This window comes from Halichoerus grypus, chromosome 1 (genome assembly GCF_964656455.1).
Source record: "Halichoerus grypus chromosome 1, mHalGry1.hap1.1, whole genome shotgun sequence".
NCBI classification, from domain to species: domain Eukaryota; kingdom Metazoa; phylum Chordata; class Mammalia; order Carnivora; family Phocidae; genus Halichoerus; species Halichoerus grypus.
This window is the reverse complement of record NC_135712.1, coordinates 87,954,007-87,978,463: the sequence shown is the minus strand read 5'-3', so window position 1 is coordinate 87,978,463 and position 24,457 is coordinate 87,954,007. Positions and strand designations below refer to the sequence as shown.

At 37.1% G+C, this 24,457-nt stretch overlaps 1 long non-coding RNA gene across 6 annotated transcripts in view; it reads right to left on the bottom strand.

The window, feature by feature from the left end:
- LOC118538154 (uncharacterized) overlaps nucleotides 1–2,741 on the bottom strand; it is a 503,038-nt gene extending 500,297 nt beyond the window's left edge. For all 6 annotated transcript variants that reach the window (XR_013446430.1, XR_013446428.1, XR_013446429.1 and 3 more), the window contains exon 1: nucleotides 2,517–2,741. This is a non-coding gene — a long non-coding RNA (uncharacterized LOC118538154). The remainder of the gene's footprint in view (nucleotides 1–2,516) is intronic.
- Between the last annotated feature and the right edge of the window lie 21,716 nt (nucleotides 2,742–24,457).

The following is a 24,457-nucleotide window of genomic DNA, read 5'->3' as shown; positions in this document are numbered from 1 at the left end:
TCGAAAAACACTTATCCAAGTTATTTCATCTCAAATGAAGAGAAATTGGCCCCTTGTTTTATCTAAAATAATTGTGGCAGTACTTGCAAGGTTAATTTGGTATGTCATTCTTGAGCCTTTTAAGGGAAGATGTATGTCAGATATGTAAGGTGAGTCAAAAGGTTGATGGTATGGTAGCTAGCAACTTCAAATGGAGTCTACAGCCTTGAAAGTGATTAAAAGATTCATGATTATTTTTATTTGGCTTAATAATAAATTCTATCCAAATGTACACGTGCAACATGAAATACACAGAACATTCAAGAAACTGAACAATCTTCACTTACGGAAGTAAAATCTTGACTAACTACAGGGGGAAAAATGGAAATTGTTGCATATATTAATCAAACGCCAGCTCATTTTCTGTATTTTTTACAGTATGAACTTCAATAGAGTATTTGAAGTGCTGCTTGATACTTTAAAAATAGACAACCACCACATGGAATTTATTAATCTTGATTTAATATGTTGAAGGTCAAATTATTTTCCTCTTTCCTGTTAAGTGCTCCCTTCTACAAAGCCAATATAATTTGTTCATGTTGTCATAGTTCCTCATCGTCCAAAACATACAGATTATTCACATAAAATATTATTAACATTGCTATATATAGTTGAGGTTTAATTTACTCATTTTTGAAATGCACAAGTATTATTTTGTTGAATATCTGCATTTTAATAGTTTCCTTTCTTCAACTTAACTTGGAGTCCTATTAAAGTTATTGCAAAGAGATACACTATTTCTGTTGAGAGGACAAAAGTCACATCAAGCAACTAATTCATTATACAATATAACCATGAAAATTTCTGTAATATAAAACTTGCCATCTTCCTATCTCAAAAGGGTATTTTGAAGAGTAATAATTTAAAGAGCTTTTGACATAATGTGCTACACATACACTCAATAAAAGTGAAAAAAGAATGCTGGAATTACTTCAAATTGAAATTGTATTATATACAACCTACAGTGTATATACAATCCAAACACTTTTATTTAATAAAGATAATAGGTACTTAGGAAAAAATTGTTTTAAGATATACAAACATCAGTGTCTTTTATAACATTTTCAGTCATTAATTACATAAGTAAACTTTGTGGGAATTCAGTGCTTAATCTCAGAGGAAAGAGAGAAAGAAGAAAAATACCAGTTTTTACCACTAGTGCTAATCTTCAATATCATGTTTTCATGTCCATGATTATCCCTAGACTAAGGGATCTTAATGAATAGAACACCTCCTACCCTTCCAAAAAACAGTGCACAGAGACATCTCTCTCCATATGTCAGATAAGAAAATGTTCAGAATCCCTGCATCCCATTATAAGTCTGATCCAGTAGTGCATCTAGAACTTTCAGAAATTCCTAGCTTTCCCTCTGCTAAATTCCATTAATGTAAGCCACCTCTTTGCTTGAGTTAATGGTAGAAATACTTAAGCAATGCTTCTGTATTTTAGCTCTAGAATGTATGGAAAAGGAAAAACACAGTAAGAGAAATTGTACAACTATCCTTTGCCCTATAGCTCATCTTCAATTAGCTTTGAGGTCCTGAAATTGCTCTCAAATTCTTTCATTTACTTTCTTATCACCTCTGACCTGGATTTGCAAAAATCTTCTAAAAATCTGAAAATTTCCCATCTCTATTCTCTCTTTCCTTCAAGCAGCCTTGCACACTACCCCAGGGATTAATAGCCTGATGCCCTGGTCAGTGCGCAGTAGCTGAGAATGGGGTAGCACATAACACTACTCTCTCCCAAACAGGCTAAGTTTAGGTGATCACCTTTGGAAATGCAAATAAATGAAAATCAAAAGATAACAGATGGTCATTTTTATAGTAACTCACCCTAAGAAATTTCTCTTTAAATATTTTACAGATTAAACCAGATTGTTTCCCAATTATCCATCAAAAGCACAAGGTATATTCTCAGAATGAAATAACTGGAAGAGAGTGTTTTAAAGCAAGCCAAACAAAGAAGCAATCAATTCTGCTACTTCTTCTGTTCTATTATAATCTGGCTGAAGACATATTTATATTTTTAGCCCATAGCTCTTTTCTCAGTCTCAGACCTACATATCCATCTGCCACCTTGACATCTATACTTGAACATCTTAAAAGCATCCCAAATTTAACATGGACAAATATTAACTTTTTGAAATTCCTCTTAAAACATTCTCCAAAGTTTGGCATACTGACATTTTAGGATATGGTCCTTCTATCCTCCTACCTGAATTATCTTTGATAACTTCATCTCCTACATGCCACTCATCCAAGTCTTCCTGATCATATTTCCAGGAAATACCTAGATTCAAACCACTTTCCTGCACCCCTTCTGCCACCATCGTAGGTCAAGATACCTCCTTTTCTAAACTGAACTCTGTCAACAACCACATTACTTTCTCTCTGCTTCTATTCTTGCCCCTCTAGTCTACTCCCCACAGAGCAGCAGAGTGAAATTTTTAAAGCATAAATTATATATCTCTCACCTGCTCAAACTTATTTTCACTGAACTGAGGATGAAACACGTAAATGCTCTTAAAGCAGTCTCAAAACTCCTGCTTCATCTGGCTGCTTTCTTCTTCTCCAGTATCAGCGCATGCCTAGGTTTTCAGATAAGCAGTGTGTCTCACACTTACATAAGGAAAAGTCCATTGTTTATCTGAAATTCAAATTTACTGGGTGTCCTACATTTCATCTTACAACCTTAGCCATGCCACTATCTGATTTGCTCCAGCATGCAAGCCACAACAGCTTCAAGAACTTTCCTTCTGAGCCACACCCTTTCTTTCTGTAACTCCTACTATTTCTACTAACAGGAATGCTCTTCTGTCAGATATTTACCTGACAAGCTACAAGTCTTCTTTTCAGACTTACCTCAAATGTCACTTTGTAAGAGAGTCATCTAATATGTTTATCCAAGTGAGATCACACCATTAATTTCTCATAAGACCTTATATATGTTTATCTTCTTGTTCTTATCATAGTTTACATATTTATTTATGTGGACATAAATATGTGAATATGTGTTTGGCATACCACTATATCCTCAATGCTAGCAGAAAATCATGGACATAGTAGAGCCTCGATATGTATTTTTGAAAGGCAGAATGGAAGGGAGGAAGAGAGGGAGGGAGGGAGGGAAGGAAGGAGGGAGGGAGGGAGGGAAGGAAGGAGGGAAGGAAGGAAGGAAGGAAGGAAGGAAGGAAGGAAGGAAGGAAGGAAGGAAGTCTATCTAAAGCAACCCCATTATTCTAAGTCTATACTGTCTATGCAAACTTCTATCCTATAGTTCAATTTCCTGACAGCATTTACTCTCTTTGGACCAATGCATCTGACCTTAACCATAAAATATCACTCAGTCATTCTTACAGATCTATTGATCGTTGGAAATGAAGATATTGGCACACTGGCTTGTGATAGTTTTTATTATTAAATTTCATGGATTTTATCATTTTATTATAAGGTCTAGCCTGATTCCTGGTCACTTCCATTTCCTCTCATCATAGTGCCAAGTACACTCGATCTCCAGAGGCAGGTTCTGCTTCTGTCTCTGGTTTCCTATTCTATTCCTAACCCAACCCAAAGGAAATACAATGAGGTCTAGCATCACATATAAGCATCAACTTCTATTCACTATTCACTTTATTCATTAGGTGGATTTTAATCTGATAAACAATCTTAGTCTCACTGCAGAGAACTGCGTTAGTCAAGATAGCAAAGTAAAAGTTGTGCGTTTTGTAATCAGAAACCCATCACTTCTCGGCCTTTTGGCTAAGATCAAGTGTGGAATCAGAAACCCATAACTCTAGTCTAGTCTTAGTAACTCAGCGAAATTGGAAAAGATTCGGCAGCTCTCTGAATGTCAACATTCTCATTTATAAAATAATCTACTTCATGGCACTACTATGTTGATTACATGAGGTTGCTTTTCTCTCTTTAAAAACATTAACCCAAAATTCCAAATCTAAGCCCATATGTGATCTGGTTGCTACTAATCTCACCAGCCTCATCTGATGCTCCTTTACTGTCTATATCAAGCAACATAAATTCTAATACTTTCAGTGGCCAGGTAGATAGAGAAAAAACAAGTCTGTTGGGCTGTGGAGGAAAACAGGAAGTAGTGGAATATGGGTATGGTAGCTAACACAGGCCACATTCTAAGAAATCAGCTTACTCAGTCCAGGTAATTGTTGCCATGTGAGAACATAAGCTCAGTGTTTTTAGATCATCTGATTTTCCTTTAACAGAAGCCAGAAGTTCAAATTTTTATATAAATATTTTAAATTTTAAAATTTTGGGTACTGGTTAAAATAATCTTAGAACTTGGTGCAGAGGGCCCCTGGGTGGCTCAGTCGGTTAAGCGTCTGCCTTCAACTCAGGTCATGATCCCAGGGTCCTGGGATCAAGTCCCACATCAGGGCTCCCTGATCAGTGAGGAGTCTGTTCCTCCCTGTCCCTCTGCTGCTCCCCCAGCTTGTGCTCTCTCTCACTCACTCTCTCGCTCAAATAAATCAATAAAATATTTAAGAAAAAAAAAAAGAACTTGGTGCAGAATTACCAATTAAATTGGCCAGGGAAGTCATGACTTGATGTACTTTTTCTTTTGCACTCACATGTCAAGGTCATAAATGATAACTAGAATATAAAAAAAGGAAAAAAAATACAACTAGGATAAAGAAAAAACAAATAATTTATCTGAGGAACACAGATGGAGCACAAAAAAATAAGGAAGCAAAATTTGTTTTTCCATGTATGAAGCTTGGTCTTAATTCATTTTGTATGGTTCCTTCTGTACGTACTAATATTAAAAAAAAAAAAATGCCTAGAGACGCAGCTAAGTTATATATACCTATCTCAGCCACTGACCCCCCTCTACTTACCCCCAGGGCTTTGTCATTGTGCAGAAGCTAATCCAACCATTCCTTTGTGCTTGAGAGTACAGAATGCAGAGGCAGCTTTATCATGAGGGGAGAGTACCCCGAGTCCCGGAGTCCCCCACCTGCTTCTTGGGAGCCTAGGAGTGCACACTCTAACATTAGTAGAGTCAGTGACAGACCCATATTCCTAAGCATTGCGGAAAAATAAATCAGGATTCTGGGGAAGCTCCGTTGTTGTTATTCTTTTGCTTTCTTGTTTATTTTACATCCAGGTTCAGAAATAGATTGACCCTCTAAACTTCAGGGCTTTCTTTTAGAAAAGAAGTATTAAGATTGTTAGAAAACAAATCTCATGCTGACTCACTAGCCCCTGTACAGAGCTTGTTGCAGCCAAAGAAAAATCTGTCCAGATTTATAGCATTTGATTAATTCCCTCAGATGGCTTTGTAATAGATGCATCCCTGGAGCTTTTTCCTGGGTCATTTTTTCCTTTATGTTTGTGTATTTTAAGCAAATGAACAACCAGTAGATTGGAATAAGTGTTTTTTTAAAAAGAAAGAAAGAAAGAAAGAAAGAAAGAAAGAAAGAAAGAAAGAAAGAAAGAAAGAAAGAAAGAAAGAAAGAAAGAGAAAAGGAAGAAAGAAAGAAAGGAAAGACGGAAAGGAAGAAAGAAAGAAAGAGAAGAAAGAAGAAAGAAAGAAAAAGAAAGAAAAGAAAGAAAAGAAAAGGTTAGTTGTTCATGAGGAAAATGGTTGAAAGCAAAAAGCTTCAATTGGCTACAAGTGGCATCTTTCAAACAGAGTAAGCCAGAGTCTTCAATAGCTCAAGGGACTTTTAGTCAATAAATTTAACAAGCTGCAACCGAGGCCAAGCTTCAGCGCAGTATGTAAATGAAAGTTCAGGAAGCCAACTTCTTCTCAACCCTAGGACAGAGTTAATAGAGGGGAAATGACACAATGTGTAAGGAGGATTTGACAGAGTAAGCTTTTTTTCTGTTGGTTTTTTTTTTTTCCCTTTCCTATTTAACTTAAGGGCAAATAAACTAGAGAATCTTCATTTTGAGAAATAAACCGAGCTGGAAGCATTTTTTTTTAAAAAAGCTTCATATACGAAAATGGTATTTTCATGGCCAAGAGTTTAAACACTTCACATTACAGATACAGATGTTTAGAAGAGTATCATTCTAGATATGGAAACACTAACTATAATAGTTATAATGTAGACTAACCATTTAGTTTATAAACTAATAAAGTTTGTGATGTGAACTGTGATATCCCAAAACAGCACCAGAAATATCTATTGATCAAAGTTAAGTTGTTAGACTTGCTGAAGAAAGGGAGAGCATCACCTTAACAGTGTTGCTAGTGTCTCAAAATGTGGTGATTAGAAAGGATATCCACTGGGTCTGGGCCAGGGGATTTTAAGGCAGATAATGCAAGACAGAGAATGGTTGGAATGGGGCAACGTTTACAACAAAAAAGCTTTGGATTGGAGTATACAGCAAAGCTGGGGTCTTAAAACAAGGCTTATGCTTTTTAAGCTGGTTCACAGTTTTATCTTCCAGGAGAAAGTATTTCCTGGAACAAGTAACTAAGTTATTTTTTCCTAGCCCCAGTATTATTTTGCACAGGCAGTAGAAGGTATATTTGGTCCCAGAATTTTTAGCACACAGACACAAAACTAAGTTGGCCGCAGTTTTCACTCTGAAAAATGCATATACTTCATTTCTACAAAATTCCTCTAGTAAGAATAAGAACTATTTTGACCTTAGATATCTCTGACTTTTCTGATACATTGATGAATGTTTTAGATATCCCTAAAAAAACAGCCTGACTTCTTATTCACTGTTCTTCTTGCTATACCACCTAAGATATTAAGGGAATTACAATCTTTAAGACTTAAGTCATTGAAAATAAATCAGAACCCTTAATTCTTAGAATACCACTTCCTTATGAATCATCCAAACAATTATATACCTAGTCTACCAAACAGAGTATTGAGTAATAAAGCTAGTTTATTGAAGCAGAGAATTTTTATATTATAAATGACATGAAGATAAGATGCATGGTAGAGTTAGACTCTGACCTGGTTTAGTCATATTAATTTGGTTTCTCTTCTAGGTATAAATTTGTAACTGAAAGGGAATTAGGAGAGTACCTAATTCAAACTCTTTCATTTTAAATACAAATAAATAAATAAGTATGAGGAAACATTGCCATATGCCTAAAGTCATACAGCTACCTAGCTTCTTTTCAATGCCATATTTTCAGAGGCTTTAATACCTGAGAATTCATTCTCCGTTACATATGCTCTCACTCTGCCTCAGTTTTTCTTCGTCTCCCACAGACTCTAGTCTTCAGGAAAGAATAGCTCTATTTGCTGGCACTATACCCCATCAGTTGTTCTTTACAGAAACCCTGGATTACATCATGTTTCATTCCTTTCCCCCAGATCTATCTGCTGAAATCTCATGAATGAGCTTAGACCTAGGCTCCCCCCTTCCAGAGAAGCATCCTCCACTCTTAATTGGACACTCGAGTCTCTGCTTCAGCTATTGGTTCATCATTGGGACTCAGATATATTTCAGCATGATTAGGCGCAGGTAGGGCACCCTGCCAGATGTCTACCTGATTGAGGGGTCGAAGATAATTCTGGAAAACACCTTTTTTTAAAAAGATTTTATTAATTTATTTGACAAAGCGAGAGAAGGAACACAAGCAGGGGGAGTGAGAGAGGGAGAAGCAGGCTTCCTGCTGAGCAGGGAGCCGGATGCGGGGCTCGATCCCAGGACCCTGGGATCATGACCTGAGCCGAAGGCAGACGCCTAACGACTGAGCCACCCAGGTGCCCCTAGAAAACAATACATCTTAAAAAGTAAAATGAAGCAGCAAATATGACCCAACAAGCCTGCAGGCAGCAAAGAAAATCATGACCAGTCGTGATCACCATAGACACATTTTAAACCTAGAGAGAATAAAAGCTAAAATAATTGTTTTTAACTAATAACTATAATGCTAAGTCCCATGATGCTAAGAGGAACAAACAGGCAGGGTGATGAAAGACCTTTGCTTATCAGTTAAACCACCCGCAAGTGGCCCTGACCAGAACTACATACTGACGGTCTGCGGGGAGGATGTGGAGCGTCCCACTGGTGCCAGCACGCACGCTGGCTGTCAGCAGTATGGGTAGTAGAGCCTCATTAGTAGGCATCACCAACAGGAGCTATAAAAGCAGACGATTACACCGCCTAATAACCAAGAGAATTTGGCTTGTAGACAAACAAAAAACTTACTGCATTAGGTGTTAGGAGTCCCGGAGAGTCCCTAGAGCAAGTAAGACCGACACCTAGAACAGTGTTATTGATTAGTGTCCCTGGGGCTCTGGGTCTGAGGAAATATGTTACAGTCTGATTTCTTTCTCATTGTTCTAGCTTGAATCCAAATCAATGTTTTTGTTTTGTTTTGTTTGTTTTTTTAAAGATTTTATTTATTTGAGAGAGAGAGAGAGTGCATGGGGGGGGGCGGGAGAGGGAGAAGCAGACTCCCCGCTGAGCAGGGAGCCCGATATGGGACTCGATCCCGGGACTCCAGGATCATGACCCGAGCCGAAGGCAGTCGCCCAACCAACTGAGCCACCCAGGTGCCCCCAGATCAATGTTTTTTAAGCTTTACAACTCATCTACTCAGCCCTTTCTTTGTCCTGTTTTCTCTTTTTATTCCATTTATTTCTGATCAATCACAAAATTAACATTTATAGTATTATAGAATTAATACTTTTTAAAATATATTTCAGATAACCCTTGACTGATGCAAAGAAACTAAAGAGGACATGCAATTATGGTACATGTTATTTATGGCCAATGGCTACTCACTAAATAATCCACCGTTTGTTAATTCTCTCTGCTTCTCTTGAAATGACTGCTCAGTTTCACAGATATTGGGTGTATGACTCAGTTCTATATTCCAAAGCCTGATTGGACAGATAAGGGAGGAAAATTATGTTATTAGAAAAAAGTAAATAGCTTTACTTTTTACTTCAAGAAATTCTTGAACCAATTTCTCTGAGCAAACAGTTTGCTCATCTGAGCAAAATCTCTCCTCTCAGGACAACAAATTGTTCACCTGGGCAAGTGGCTTACCCAAGAGTTTATTTAATAAAACTTGACTCAGGATCCTCATCTCACTCACCAATCCTAAATTATGTCACAATCCTAATCAGTTCTTGTCTTTGAAAATCCCATCATCAATTCCTTGAGCATAGACCCTAAAGCTATATAAGCATTATCCCTTGATTTCTCCTTTTTGATAAACTACTAGGACTGTCAAGGTAATAACTCTCCCGTATTGCAGTACATCTATGAAAATTAGCTCTGTTGGACTGACATGCTTTAGCAGTCATTTGGGGAGTCTGAGAAATGCCCCTGAGATTCAACTGAGACTCCATCACCACCACTGCTATGCCACGGCAGCTCAAGATCTTTGACTTGGAAACAGCGTGCTCCCCTTCCAGCTGTGAAGGGGAGATAAGCAGAACTCTTACGTTTTTTTCTTTGGGTCTTCAACTTCCGAGTTTATTTTATCTCTTAGAAATAAGGAACCGTGTATAGAAATCCTTTTATTGTCTTGTCAGATTTTAAAATATTTTTCATTGGTAGAAATCTGCCTTGTTATTGAGAACATTATTGTCTTTATCTGTCCTCATCATCTTTTGTGGTTAAGTCCATTCGGGGACATTCATAGAGAAGAGAACAGGTAAGTCCATCCCTCAAGCAGCCTCCAAAGATGCACAAGGTCAGAAGAACTCATCATGCTGTCATCCTTATAGGACAAACATTGCCTTGGGTCACCCATCAATATCTTATAAAAACTTTCCTCTATATTTTCTTGTTTTGTTCATTAGAGTGTTGCTCTGAAAAGGGATCCCTTCAGTCCAATCTCCAACAGTCCACCTACAAAGAAATGGCCATTTGTCAATCTCTAATTGGAAAGAGCCAACTATTAAGTTGGAAGTCCAAGACACAAAAGTACAGAGTAACTTACTCTACCAACCACTGGCAGACACTGATGGGCTTGTCTCAATTTAAGTTAATACCTGCTCTGGGCCAGATCTTGTTTCTTGCAAGATTTGCACTATAAATCTAATTCTAGTGCTTCTCTTTATAAATGGCATAATTACACAAAACGTAATTAAGAACTATAGTGGATATTTGGGGGAATTTTTAATATTAACAAGCTTGTTCATGCCAGAGGCACCTTAAAACAAAAAGGGAGTAAAATTGAAAATCTCCATTGAGCATATTCTTTTTGTTTGTTTGAAGAAATGCCCCAAATAAATTCAGATTCCAAAACTGTTTGTTGAAAAGAGCTCTTAGCCAAGACACATGGAAAATATAAAACAATTCAAATGCATCTATTTTAGACCTCCTATATCATAACTTGACCATGACAACCTTTACCCCACTTGTCCTCTTCCCCTGTCCTGTGCTCTTCCAGTACCATCCCTCTTTGCTCTCTTTATGATCCAATTCCTTTCCATTCTAGATACCCATAAATCCCCAAAGCCCCACTGCCTCTTAAAATTAACTCTAAAACAGAGCAAATCCCTGTTCCAGAATTAGCACTCTTATTAGACACCAATGTGAACTGCTATACACGTATCACTATCACCCCTATTAAATTTTATAAATCAGGAAATATTTTTAAAGAAAAATATTTATAAAGAAAAATGTTTTAGTATGCTTAATCGCACTTTTTTCTAGATTTTTGAACAAGGAGTCTCACATTGTCAATTTCTACTGGCCCCACAAATTATGTAGTCAGCCCCTACACTATATTTCAAAGTACAGCAGGAAAAGATGTTAATAAGTCCATAGAATTCCTCCCTTGTGATTTTTATAAAATTGCACAAAAAAAGTGGATCAAAATAGGCCACTTTAAGGAAAATGCTAGTTTGTTTTTTTTTTTTTTAATTGGGAATATGCACTATCATAGGGGAAGAATATTGTACTTATTTCACTGCAGACCTCTCTGGTATAAAAAACAAATAAGAAAGTAAACAAATAAAAAAAACAAATGACAAATTAGGTCATTTGGTTTATAGCCCCACAGCTCTTTCTGCCAACAATTTAGATTGGGGATGAGTTTTGTTCTTTTGATTTCATTGAATACCCTTGGCTTCTGGATTAGAAGTAGACTATAAGCTCTCATCATAAATATCCTGTTAGCATTTGTCTGTATATAGTTCTTAAAGCTGAGATCTCTAGAAGTTTCAATGTCATTGTGTCACATTGTGCCATCCCATTAAATGATTCTGAAAATAATCATCCAGTGGAAAAAAACAGAAAAGCTTGATACTTAAAGAGGCTGAAATTGTCACCGCCAGGAAGGTGGTACATGATCACCATACCTTAAACAGTGCTGTGGATCTGTATTGATGACTTCATCAACTCATGCTGATGGAAGATCTTGGGAAGCACGAAGCAAGGGTTGAAAACTGAGACCACCTACATCCACTTAAATTAACTACTAGAACCGAGAACTGAGGCCTACCTGCATCAACATGACTTAACTATGTGTTCTAGGATATTCTGGCCCAGGAACATTAGCCAGGAGGCCAGTAAATAATATAACAGTTTGCCTCAGAAATTCCTGCAACCAATTTGTCTGGGAAAAGTAGTTTGCTCATCTGGGATAACAGCTCTCCTTTCAAGACAATATATTGCTCACCTGGCAAACAGCTTGCATATCAAACAGTTCCCTCACCTCACTTACCTTGGCACTCTCACCTCACTGCGTCCACCAACCTTAAATTATTATGCCACAAAACTTGCTCAGTCCTGATCAGTTTTCTGCCCAGAAAAACCCTAAACCATTCAAAGCAGACCTCATAACTTTATAAGTGTCTTTTGCTTACATTCCTGTTTAAGACACTACTAAGACTCTATTAGGGAGGTGTTTGTTCTTACTTTAGCAGAATAAACTGATCTTTGCTTAACCAGTAGATATTGGGGGGAATCTTTTGAGGAGTTGTCAATCAATGGGTACATTCTTATCAATCAAAATAAGTGAAAACAGAGAGAAACAAGCAATAATCAACCAATATAGCTAGAAAATGACAAAATAGAAGATCTTCTCTATCATCCTAAATTTATTGTTAGTCACACTACCCCAGAATTTTATTTCTCCACAAATATTTTAATATTCAATATATTAAATGAGTTTGGGGGGAGAGCAGTAATCAAATAGAAAATGTTACCTGGCATGTCCATATAATTAAAATTAAGATTTATTTCCTGGACTTTGTGTCAGAAAATCTGCGACCAATATCTAGTTCTACAAATCAACTCTGTAATCTTGTAAAAGTCACTGATTCTTTGTTGGTTTAGTTCTTCATTTCTAAAATAAGCCAAATATACCAGACAGTATAATTTTGACTTCCCACTCTGTATCAGGCAGTGTTCCAGGAAATGGAAATACATTTTAGTGGCCACACGATCATTAAATTAAATAATGTATGTAAGATAAATTTGCAAAATTTAAAAATTAATACAAATATGTAAAGTCTTATTTTTTTTATAATCAATAATAATATCTAGACTCTAATATGCAGAGTCAAAGTGTTTTTAAAAAGTGAAATTATTAAGTCTCTAGGTGAGAACTTTTTTAAAGCCAGCCATCAATATGAACGTTTGGTCATTCTGGATTTATCAGGCTTATTTTCATTTGGTTGCCATAAAATTTGAGATCATAAAAAATACTGATGAAAGTCTATCACTGACCTCTTCCAAGACTCCTTCTTATACAAAGTAAATAGCAAAAAAGGTTGTTTTATAATATAAATTTTAGATGAAATTGCATTTCTTATTTTTTATTTTGGTAAAACTTAATATTTACTTATTTTAATCATTTTTAAGTGTACAGTTCTGTGGAATTTAATACATCCACACTGTTGTACAACCATCACCACTATCCATCTCCAGAACTTTTTCATCTCCTCAAGTGAAACTCTAGGCCCATTAAACACTAAATTTCTTCTTCTGCTCCCTCTCCAGTCTCAGGCAATCACTATTTTATTTTCTGTCTCTATGAATTTGACCACTCTAGTTACTTTAAATAAGTACAACCATTTAATATGTGTTCTGGCAAATTTCACTCATCATAATGTCCTCAAGGTTCATCTATTTCATAGCCTATGTCAGAATTTCCATCCTTTTTCAAGGTTTAATAATATTCCATTATATGCATATACCACATTTTGCTTATCTATTCATCTGGCAATGGACACTTAGATGGCTTCCACATTTTAGCTTCTACACAATGCTGCTATGAACATGGGTATTCAAATATCTCTGAGACCCTGCTTTCAATTCTTTTGGGTGTATACCCAGAAGTGGAATTGGTGGATCATCTGGTAATTCTATTTTTATTTTTTTTGAAGAGTAACCATGCCATTTTCCACAGAGGCTGCACCATTTTACATCCCTTCCAGGAAAGCACAAAGGTTTCAATTTCTGCACATTCTTTCTAACACTTGTTATTTTCTAGTTTTTTTTTTTTTTTTGATAATAGGAATCTTAACACATAGGAAGTTGATTTCAATGTGGTTTTGATTTGCATTTCCCTGATAATTCATGATGTTGAACATCTTTGCATTTGTTTATTGGCCATTCATATATCTTTTTTGGGAAATGTTTATTCAAGTCCTTTGCCTATTTTTTAATTGAGTTGTTTATTTGTTACTGAGTTGTAGGAATTCTTTATATATTCTGGATATTAGTCCCTTATCAGACTATGATTTGCAAACAGTTTTCCCCATTTTGTGGGCTACCTTTACTCTGTTGATAGTATCCTTTGATGCATAGAAGCTTTTAATTTTCCTATTTTAATTACCTATTTTTGGATGCAATTGCATTTCTTAACTCTTACCTGTGAAATACACAAGTATGTCTCCAACTGCCCAAGAATTTACTGTAAAAATTGTATTGGAATTATACTTTTTGTGAAACCCAGGATTTAATTGAACAAATGAGAATGTGTTCATTTGCCACTGGGAAGAGAAAACAGATGGAGAACTCTGTTAAAATAAATACAGGGAAGAATGATCCACTGAACTCTTCATTTAAAGATAAAAAAAAAAAGAAATATATTGAGGTACCTCATACTTAATGGGAAACAGAGCTAAAAATAAAAAGCAGATAAATCCTTCCAAGTTGGAGCTGTGACAGACTCACAGGTGGAAACCAAGAAGTACCACAGAGCCAGGTCTTGTTTTGCCCACCAGCACGATGGGCCTCCTCCTGTACTCTGCCAAGAGCCATTATTTTCTGTGCAAATAAAGGACATTTCCATAGTAAGATAAGTAGCTTTATTTTTGAGAGTGAAGGAAAAAAAAAATAAGGAAAATATGTTGGTTGTACACTATCAAGTACTATCCAATACGTAGAAAGTACAAAAGACGTCTATACTCAACAGCATGGAGAGCTCTTAAAAATGGTATGGAGTAAAAATAATAAACAAGGTAAATTTTTCTAACAATCCCATGTATGTAAATTTAAAACAAATATACATAAAAATTAGATACTTTACAAAGATAAAAATTCAAGGATAATTATCAAACCCAGGAGAAGTAGTTGTTTTTAAGAGGGAGAAAAATAAGGGTACCAGGGATAAAATCAAATAAATATATAATTAAATGAGGGAGACTTTGCATAAATTGATAGTAACAGTACACCATGAAGTAAGGATTAGAATGAAGTGAACTCTCTGCACCTATAATCCTATTTTTTAAAAAGTAGTCATGATGGAGGCGTAGCCAAGGACATTCATGACCTGCAGTGGCCAGGAAGTCAAGTTGGGACCACTTAAAGATGTCAGTAATTCGAGGTTTGTTCTTAGAAAACAGGCAATCCCTACCCCTCCCATGCTGCCCCCTTCCCAAATCCATTTTAACAAGGCTGGGAAGCAAACTGAATATGTAAAGGAAGGAGCTGGGGTTCAAACCTCCACCCCAAGCTGCTAATCTCCTCTGCTCCTCTGCTGACCTCCCCTAACCTGGGGGGCTGGGGGTGATGGGGGGTCCCCTGGCAAGCCTGGAAGGGTCTCAGCCCCTTTAGGAAGCCGCTGTCCCCTTCTGCCCCAGCAGAACTTTCTTCACCCTCGGGCTTCCGCCAAGACAAAGAAAGCAGCTGCCCCTCTCCCTGTCAAAGAGAAGTTGTCCCTGGAAAAGATAGAAGGGGAGCCCCAAGCCCAGGGTCTTTCCTCCCACCAGCACTCTCCCCAAACTCTAGTTTTATTGTCAACTAGATTTGAATGCCCAGCCTCCTCTCTGCTCAGTTGGGAAGGCTACCCCCCTCAAAAGAAGGCAAAGTCTTCCTCCCCATCTTGGCCGGGGTTCAAGGCCAGGGTTGTTGGGGAGGGGCTGCCTGTTTTATTCACCTAGCAGCCTCCACCCCCCTCCTCCTCTGCTTAGCCGCCAACTGTCCAATCACCCCTTCCCCCTCCATTTGTGCTTTTTTCTCTCTTAACAGAAAAGTGGGGAGCCACCCCATTCATCCTCATATTTGTCCCTCTCATAACTTCTTCCCATCCAGGAGGAGCTCCCTGGCCTGGGTGGGGCCCCGGGTGGGCACTGGGGCAATTCAACCTGTGTGCTGCAGAGGACGCGACTTCCTCATGAACAGTGCGCTGTTGTAAATATTTGAAAACTATTACCAATAAAGTTTTGTTTAAAAAAAGAAAGAAAGAAAATAGTCAACCCTTCACTCTGCAGCCTTTATGGAACAGCAAATGAAAATAAGGACAGAAAGGGAGAGTAAGAGGGGAAATAAAGGCAGCAAAATGGAGCCTGACTCATGAGCAAAAAGAGAGAGCAAAGACAAATAGAATTCAGAAAGAAGTAGCAATAACAATGGCATAAGAAGAAGTGGGCTGAAAACAAATCTGCAAAAATACAAAGCTGTTTAGAGTAAAAAGAATGTAGGAGCAAGCTAAAGTAGTCCTAAGAGAATTCCCAGTTAGAAGGAGGAAATAATAATGCCCAGATATTGATAAAGGCATTTAGGGACCCTCTAACAGTCCCTCAAAAGTTACAATATAATTACAAAAGTTTTGAAGGAATCATATATTTTGTTTCATTGTTTGTTTTAACTCTGATTACAATTTTAAAGAGGATGGGTGAGTCAATGGTTATCAAATTTTAGTGTACATCATCATCACCTGGAGTGCTTGTTAAATCACAGATTGCCGAGACCCATTTCCAGAGTTTCTGATTCGGTATGCTCTGAAAACTTTTATTTCTAACAAGTTCCCAGAGATTGATGATATGTATGTTGCTGGTCCAGGGACCACTCTTTGAGAACTACTGGTCTCAAAGATGTTGAGAACAACTAGTCTCAGTAGCTATTTGTAAAATAACTAACTTACTACATTATGTTTTCCCTGGGAAAGCTTTTCCAGAGAATAAGCTGTTGATTGACAAAGAACCAGAAACCCAATTTCTTCAAGATGAGGAATCTTCATGGACAACTTATTTCTAAGAAACAAGCCAGGCCATTATAAACAAAACAAAACAAAAAGTTAAATAACACAAAACAATAAAAGAAAAGATAGGATTCAGGGAAGCCTTAGTTTCAAGGATAAGAAGGATTCTGAAAAGTGATCCAGAGTTTGAAGCCAGAACCTGAGAAACAACGTAAGGAGTAATAAGGCTGCTGGAGTATAATTCATAAATAATCCACCCAGAAAGTCTCAGTACCACGGAATGCTTTGGTATAGTGTGGTGGTTAGGAGCATATTCTTAAGGATTAGTGGACCAAGATTCAGGTCCTCGTTCTGCCATTTTCTAATTGTTGTTTTATGGGCAAGTTATCCTGCATTTTCCAGCTTGGTTTCCTTATTTTAAAATCAGATGATAATACACAACTGAATTAATCAGGATAGGTAATCTGCTGTAACAAAAACCCCAAAGTATCAGTGGCTTGACACAAGTAGATTTCTTGCTGACACAAATTTCAGTGTAACTGCCCCTGACTGAGAAGATCTTTAAAGCAACCTCACACCAGTAACTCAAAGACAGGCTGATTTCATCTTGTGATTCCACAATCCTGTGATTTGAGGTTGTCCTGATGCCATTCCAACAGCACATGAGGAGGAGGCAGGTGGAAGGAAGAGAAAATATGGAGCACTGGACAATACTATTTAACCCTCTAAGCCAGTGTGATACTCATCACTCTCATTGTTCCAATGGTGAGAACTAGGCATATGGCCACACATAGATGCAAAAGGACTAGAAAATCTAATTTTAAATAGCCAGCAACTTCCCAGCAAATATCTACCCTATGAAATGGAGCCATGAATATTCTTGTCAACTAGCCACCTCTGCCACACTAACTCCCAGCATTTAAATATTAAACTACTACATATAAAGTGTTTAGGACATAAGGCTGATGGCCATTATCCTGACTTGCTGTTTTTTAAAGTGGCCAATGACTGACAGTCTTGGGAGCATTGGAAGGCAGACCAAAAATGTTTAAGACTGTAAGACATAATTCCAGCCTAAAGACTATCCACCAGTTCCCTTTGAAGAAAATGTGGTTATCAAAGCCAAAACTCACTCTTCTAACTTATTACTATGAAAATTTCTAAACATGTTAGTAGTAGAGAAAAGAGCATAAAAACCTCCAGGGAGTGACTACCTAGCTTCAACAATTATCAGCATGTTTTTATATATAAGTTCCACTTGGATTTTCAGAGCAAATCTTTGTTACTTTATCATTTCACCTATACATAGTTCAGTATTACCACTCCTAAATAATATTACACACACCCCCAAAATTATAATTAATTCCTTAGCAATGTCTAATACTCAGACTGTGGACTTATTTTCCTCATTACATCAAAAACATTCTTTTAGATTTGCTTAATTTGCAATCAGTATTCAAATAAGTTTCCCACATTTCATCAGGTTGATATGACTCTTCAATTTTTTTTTACCCAGTTTTTATTTTAATGTCATTTATTTGTTGAAGAAGGTGGAATATTTGTCCCCAAAGAAATCCCTATATTCTGGATTTGGGTGATTACCTACATGTCACTGAACATGAAAGTTAATTTCTTGTATTTCATGTAAATCAGTTGATAGATTCTAGAGGTTTGATCAGATTCTTTTTTTGCTTTTTTTTTACCTTTTTTAAAATTTTATTATGTTATGTTAATCGCCATTCATTACATCATTAGTTTTTGATGTACTGTTCCATGATTCATTGTTTGCATATATCACCCAGTGCTCCATTCGATATGTGCCCTCTTTAATACCCATCACCAGGCTCACCCATCCCCCCACTCCCCTCCCCTCTAGAACCCTCAGTTTGTTTCTCAGAGTCCATAGTCAGATTTAAGTTTAATTCTTTTGGCAAGAATACTACATGAGGTGGTTGTCCTGTGTCATTCCTACCAGATCACCTCAGAAGGTATATACAATTTGATCCCTTTGGTGATGTTAAGATTGATCAGTGGGTTCATTGATGTCAGCCCAATGCTGTAACAAGTTTCTCATCAACCTGTCATTTAATAATTTTAGTAGCCATTTACAATCAATGCTTAGAACCATTTGATGTTAATTTTATGATACTGTCTGTATTTAATAGTTGGAATTATTCTATAAAGAACTTTTCTTTTCTTTTTTTTTTTTTGCATATAACACCCAGTGCAAACAATGAATCATGAAACACTACATCAAAAACTAATGATGTAATGTATGGTGATTAACATAATAAAATTTTAAAAAAAAAGAACTTAACTTTTTATTTACTCTGAAATACCATTCAAAAAGATACCACTTTTTAGAATAATGAATTGGTGCCTTAAAGATCCTCAGAAGTCACATCAAGTTTTCTTTTTGCATTATTATGAATTCATGGATTTTATGTAAGTGACGTGTTTTGAACCATTTTGAGTATTTTTATTACTTGGATGCTAAAATTCTCCCAGTGTTGATCAACATGAGTCCCATCAACATGGCTCCTATGTCCATTTGTATAGCTTCAGTTGTTTTTGATAGGTTCCTTGTTTTCTGGAACAAGGCTCTAGGCTGATCGTGAACATCTTCTGCCCTAGAACTGGAATCAATTACTTCTCTGATGTAACCTGGTATGAAAAATTATATTTAAGAGGTACAATATAGAGTCCAGAGTTTCTCATTGCTACTGGCTTGTCATTATTTCTTGGAATTTTCTGTGGTCAGAAGTAGAAAAAAATGTATATATGTGTGTATATATATATATATACACACACACACACATTTATATATTCATGTACATTTATGTATTCATATATGAATTTCATATATATTTCATATATATATGAAAAAGTAATATAAACCATGGAGATGATATAGATATAGATATAGATGATATAGATATAGATAGATATAGATACACACACACACACACACACACACTGGTATTTCCTAATTCAAAAATACAGGGTTTTTACTTATATGTTTAAACTTTATCTGGAATTTCTTTTCCTTATGCTCATAACCTTGGTTCCTAATGGCATGAACTTAATTACTTATTTGCTTTATCCTGTTATATAATAAGATGGTTATATAATTCATAAAAATAACTTCATAATAACCATACTAATGTTACTACAAACAACAAGTTTGCTGAATGCCATCTAAATTTTTTGTTCTTGTTTTTTCTTTAGAATATAATCCAGTAAGGATGTACAGTCAACACACTGTGCTATAAAAAATGAAATATATTTTCTTTTTGTGATTATGCCACTAACTTAATTTGTTTTTGTCTGTTTTATATTTTAAAAACTGATCCTTTTCTTGATACAAGTGTCTTAAAACATCTACATTTATGTAGTTCAAGTATCAAACATAGTCCAAAATCAAAATTCTAAACATTAGAAATTAGACATTCACGGAGTCTCATTTTGACTCTTTCCCTCCTATAGCCTGTTTCTTCATTTTCCATACAATCCTTTTCATTAGCTTTTGGTTTATCCTTTATTGTATATTTCTGACAATATAAGCAAATGCCTATAAATACTATACTTTCCCCCCTTTTTATGCAACAAATCTTGATGGCCCCTAATCATCATGACCCTGAGTGATGGTCCCACAATCCTTCTCCCAATGCCTTTCTTCTCAGAGAAGTTGTAGCACTAACTAAGAACATTCAGAGTAACAGTAAACTATAAGCAGAATTTCCTCCTATACAGGTAAAATCAAGGGACCACTGTTGATGTGCATGCACCCTCATGGTTCAAAGGTGCCATGTAGCCTCAGAATTGAATGTGGCACTGGCCTTGTGGCATGTGCCAGGAATTTATCCTCAGGAGTTCATATCATGAAGCAGACCCACAAAATCATAGCTAAATTTTGTCAGATATTTTGGTTTATCATACTGGCAGCTTTCATATAACCAATCATAAAAAATGCCATCTCTTTCATTAATTTATTGTGGAAACATGAAAAATATGACATTTTCAGGAATCATTAAAACAATCTTTTACCTCTGAGTCCCAAATCATGCAAAAATGATATCAAATGGTATAAAGTGGAAAAACAGAAGACTATTTTTTTAGTCTGACCTCCTGCCTCTTTCCTAGTTCCACTCTTTAAGTGTTATCAACTCATAATGAATTCACTGGTAAGAAATATAATAAATGACTTTATTCACTGCCCATCTTACTCATATACAATGAATTCATTATCAGAAGTATGTATTGAGCATGTATATTCTATACAATTCACTATACTAGGCACTGTAGACAGAAAGATGAATGATATTTGGTTCTTGTTGTTGGAAGTAAAGAATAACTAAATAAATGATTTCAAATTACCATGAAAAATATTATGATGAGAAGAATGGTGTGGGTCCATGCATGCGTTGGTGGAGAGGGCAGTGATAGTGGACTGTAAGGGATTCAGATCTAAATGGTGACTGTATCAGAGGGGCCTGGAATGTCAGGAAGGTGACGGTTAGGAAGACCCAGCATTCACGATTCTAACACAGGGTGTCTACTGCTTACTAGGAACTGTTATAGTTACAGGAAAAATTCACTACCTTCACAGAGCATACATTCTAGCAGGGCACATACATAACAAACATATAAAAAAATAAACACATGTTGTGATATCAACAGTGACAATGGCTATGAAGAAACATTAGCCAAAGAGAAAAAGGGTGAGAGGAGGGTGATATTTTTGTCTGGGGTTCAGGAAGGCCTCTCTGAGGAAATGGCTTACAAACAGGGACTTGATTGAAATGGTGTGGAAAGTTATGTGAGTATTGGAGAGAAAAGCTTTATAAGCCAATGGGACAGAAACCTTGGATTATTCAAAGAACTACAAGAAGATGGGAGAGCTGGATAAGTGCATGGTATTGAGGACAGGGAGATATTATGTTCAAGCTACACTCCAGAACAGGAGTCAGCAAACTATGGCATGCAGGCCAATTCCTGCCTGCCACTTGTTTACGTAAATAAAGTGTTTTTGGAACACAGTCAAGCATATTTGTTTATGTATTGTCTACAGCAGCAGAGTTTAGTCTTGTTTGCAAAGCCTAAATATTGCTGTCTTGCCCATTACAGAAAAGGTTTGCTGACCCCTACTCTAGAGACAGCCACTTGCCTTAATGAGGAAAGCACAGGACATGAATGATCAGCGAGCACTTAATTAGAAAGGACACACTCCAGATCTGTCCACCACAAGTGCTTCAGGCAACAGCAGAGGCTTTGCTCATTACTAAAATGAACCTGCAAAATAGGTTTTCATTCATGACCTTAGAGTCATTTTTAACTTCTTTATTTTTCTCATTCCACATGCCCCGTGTGTTAGATGTTTTGGCTTTCCTTCACTACACTGTATATGTGGAATTCACTCATGTCTCACTACTTCCAGCGCTCACCCTGGATCCAAGCCACCATCACCTCTTGCAAGGACAATCACAGTAGCTTTCTCATCTACCTTTCTGCTACTATTCTTGACCTCCCACATTCTATTTCATCACATCAGCCAGAATGTCCTATTAACTATTGAAAGCTAGATGATCTTATTCCTCTGTTCAAACTCCATCCTCACATGGTTCACTCGGTAAAGCAAAATCCTTATCACACAATCTAGCCCTGTTACCTCCCTGACCTCATCTCCTGCCATCCTCCCCCTAGTTCACTCTTCTCCAGATACAATGGCCTTCCTGCTCTTCTACTACTGTCTTCTACTTCTACACTGGAAGCCCACTTCCACCCCAGAGGCTTTGCACTTATGTTTCGTCTACCTGGAGTGCTCTTCCTCCAATATTTACATGGTTCATTCCTCCAAGTCTTGCTCAAATATCACCTTCTCAACCAGGACTTTCCTGACTTTAAATGTGCAACCCTACCTCACCACCCCAGCATTACCTATATTTATTCCCTGTTTAATATTTCCCTATAACATTTAGTGCTTTCTAAATATATTTTTAAGATTTATTTATTTTATTATTCTTTTAAAGATTTTTACTTATTTCTTCGAGAGAGAGAGAGTGAGAGAGAGCATGAGTGGAGGAGAGGGAGAAGCAGATTCCCCACTGGTTGAGTGGGGAGCCTGATGTAGGGTTCAATCCCAAGACCACAGAATCATGACCTGAGCCAAACGCAAACGCTTGACTGACTGAGCCACCCAGATGCCCCAAGACTTTTTTTTTCCTTTTTTTAATTTATTTTTAAATTTTATTATGTTATGTTAGTCACCATACAATACATCATTAGTTTTTGATGTGGTGATCCACGATCCATTGTTTTCGTATAACACCCAGTGCTCCATGCAGTACGTGCCCTCCTTAATACCCATCACCTGGCTAACCAAGCCCCCTTTCCCCCTCCCCTCTAAAACCCCGTTTGTTTCTCAGAGTCCATAGTCCCTCATGGTTCATCTCTCCCTCCAATTCCCCCCCCCGTTTTTCCCTTCCTTCTCCTAATGTCCTCCATGCTATTCCTTATGTTTCACAAAGAAGTGAAACCATATGATAATTGACTTTCTCTGCTTGACTTATTTCACTTAGCATAATCTCCTCCAGTCCCATCCATGTTGATGTAAAAGTTGGGTATTCATCCTTTCTGATGGCTGAGTAATATTCCATTGTATATATGGACCACATTTTCTTTATCCATTCATCTGTTGAAGGGCATCTCGGCTCTTTCCACAGTTTGGCTATTGCAGACATTGCAGCTATGAACATTGGGGTGCATATGGCCCTTCTTTTCACTACATCTGTGTCTTTGGGATAAATACCCAGGAGTACAATTGCTGGGTCATAGGGTAGTTCTATTTTTAACTTTTTGAGGAACCTTCACACTGTTTTCCAAAGTGGCTGTACCAACTTGCATTCCCACCAACAGTGTAAGAGGGTTCCCCTCTCTCCACAACCTCTCCAACATTTGTTGTTTCTTTCCCTGTCTACTTTTACCATTCTAACTGTTGTAAGGTGGTATCTCAATGTGGTTTTGATTTGGATTTCCCTGATGGCTAATGAGGATGAACATTTTTTCATGTGTCTGTTAGCTACTTGTATGTCTTCTTCAGAGAAGTGTCTTTTCGTATCTTCTGCCCATTTTTTGACTTGATTATTTGTTTTTTGGGTGTTGAGTTTGAGAAGTTCTTTATAGATCTTGGATACCAGCCCTTTATCTGTAGTGTCATTTGCAAATATCTTCTCCCATTCTGTGGGTTGCCTCTTTGTTTTGTTGACTGTTTCCTTTGCTGTGCAGAAGCTTTTTATCTTGATGAAGTCCCAAAAGTTCATTTTCGCTTTTGTTTCACTAGCTTTTGGAGATGTATCTTGAAAGAAGTTGCTGTGGGCGATGTCAAAGAGGTTACTGCCTATGTTCTGCTCTGGGATTTTCATGGATTCCCGTCTCACATTGAGGTCTTTCATCCACTTTGAGTTTATCTTCGTGAATGGTGTTAGAGAATGGTCGAGTTTCATTCTTCTGTATATAGCTGTCCAATTTTCCCAGCACCATTTATTGAAGAGACTGTCTTTTTTCCATTGCATTTTTTTCCTGCTTTGTCAAAGATTATTTGACCATAGAGTTGAGGGTCCATACCTGGGCTCTCTATTCTGTTCCATTGGTCTATATGTCTGTTTTTGTGCCAGTACCATGCTGTCTTAGTGATCACAGCTTTGTAATATAGCTTGAAATCGGGCAACACGATGCCCCCAGCTTTGTTTTTCTTTTTCAACATTTCCTTGGCGATTCAGGGTCTTTTCTGATTCCATACAAATTTTAGGATTGTTTGTTCCAGCACTTTGAAAAATGCCATTGGAATTTTGATCGGGATGGCATTGAAGGTATAGATTGCTCTGGGTAGCATAGACATTTTAACAATGTTTATTCTTCCGATCCATGAGCATGGAATATGATTTATTTATTTGAGAGAGAGAGAGAGCACGTGGGTGGGGGCAGAAGGAGAGAGAGAGAATCTCAGACTCCCTGACAAGTGCGGAGCCCTTGATGCAGGGCTTGATCTCATGACCCTAAGATCATAAACTGAGC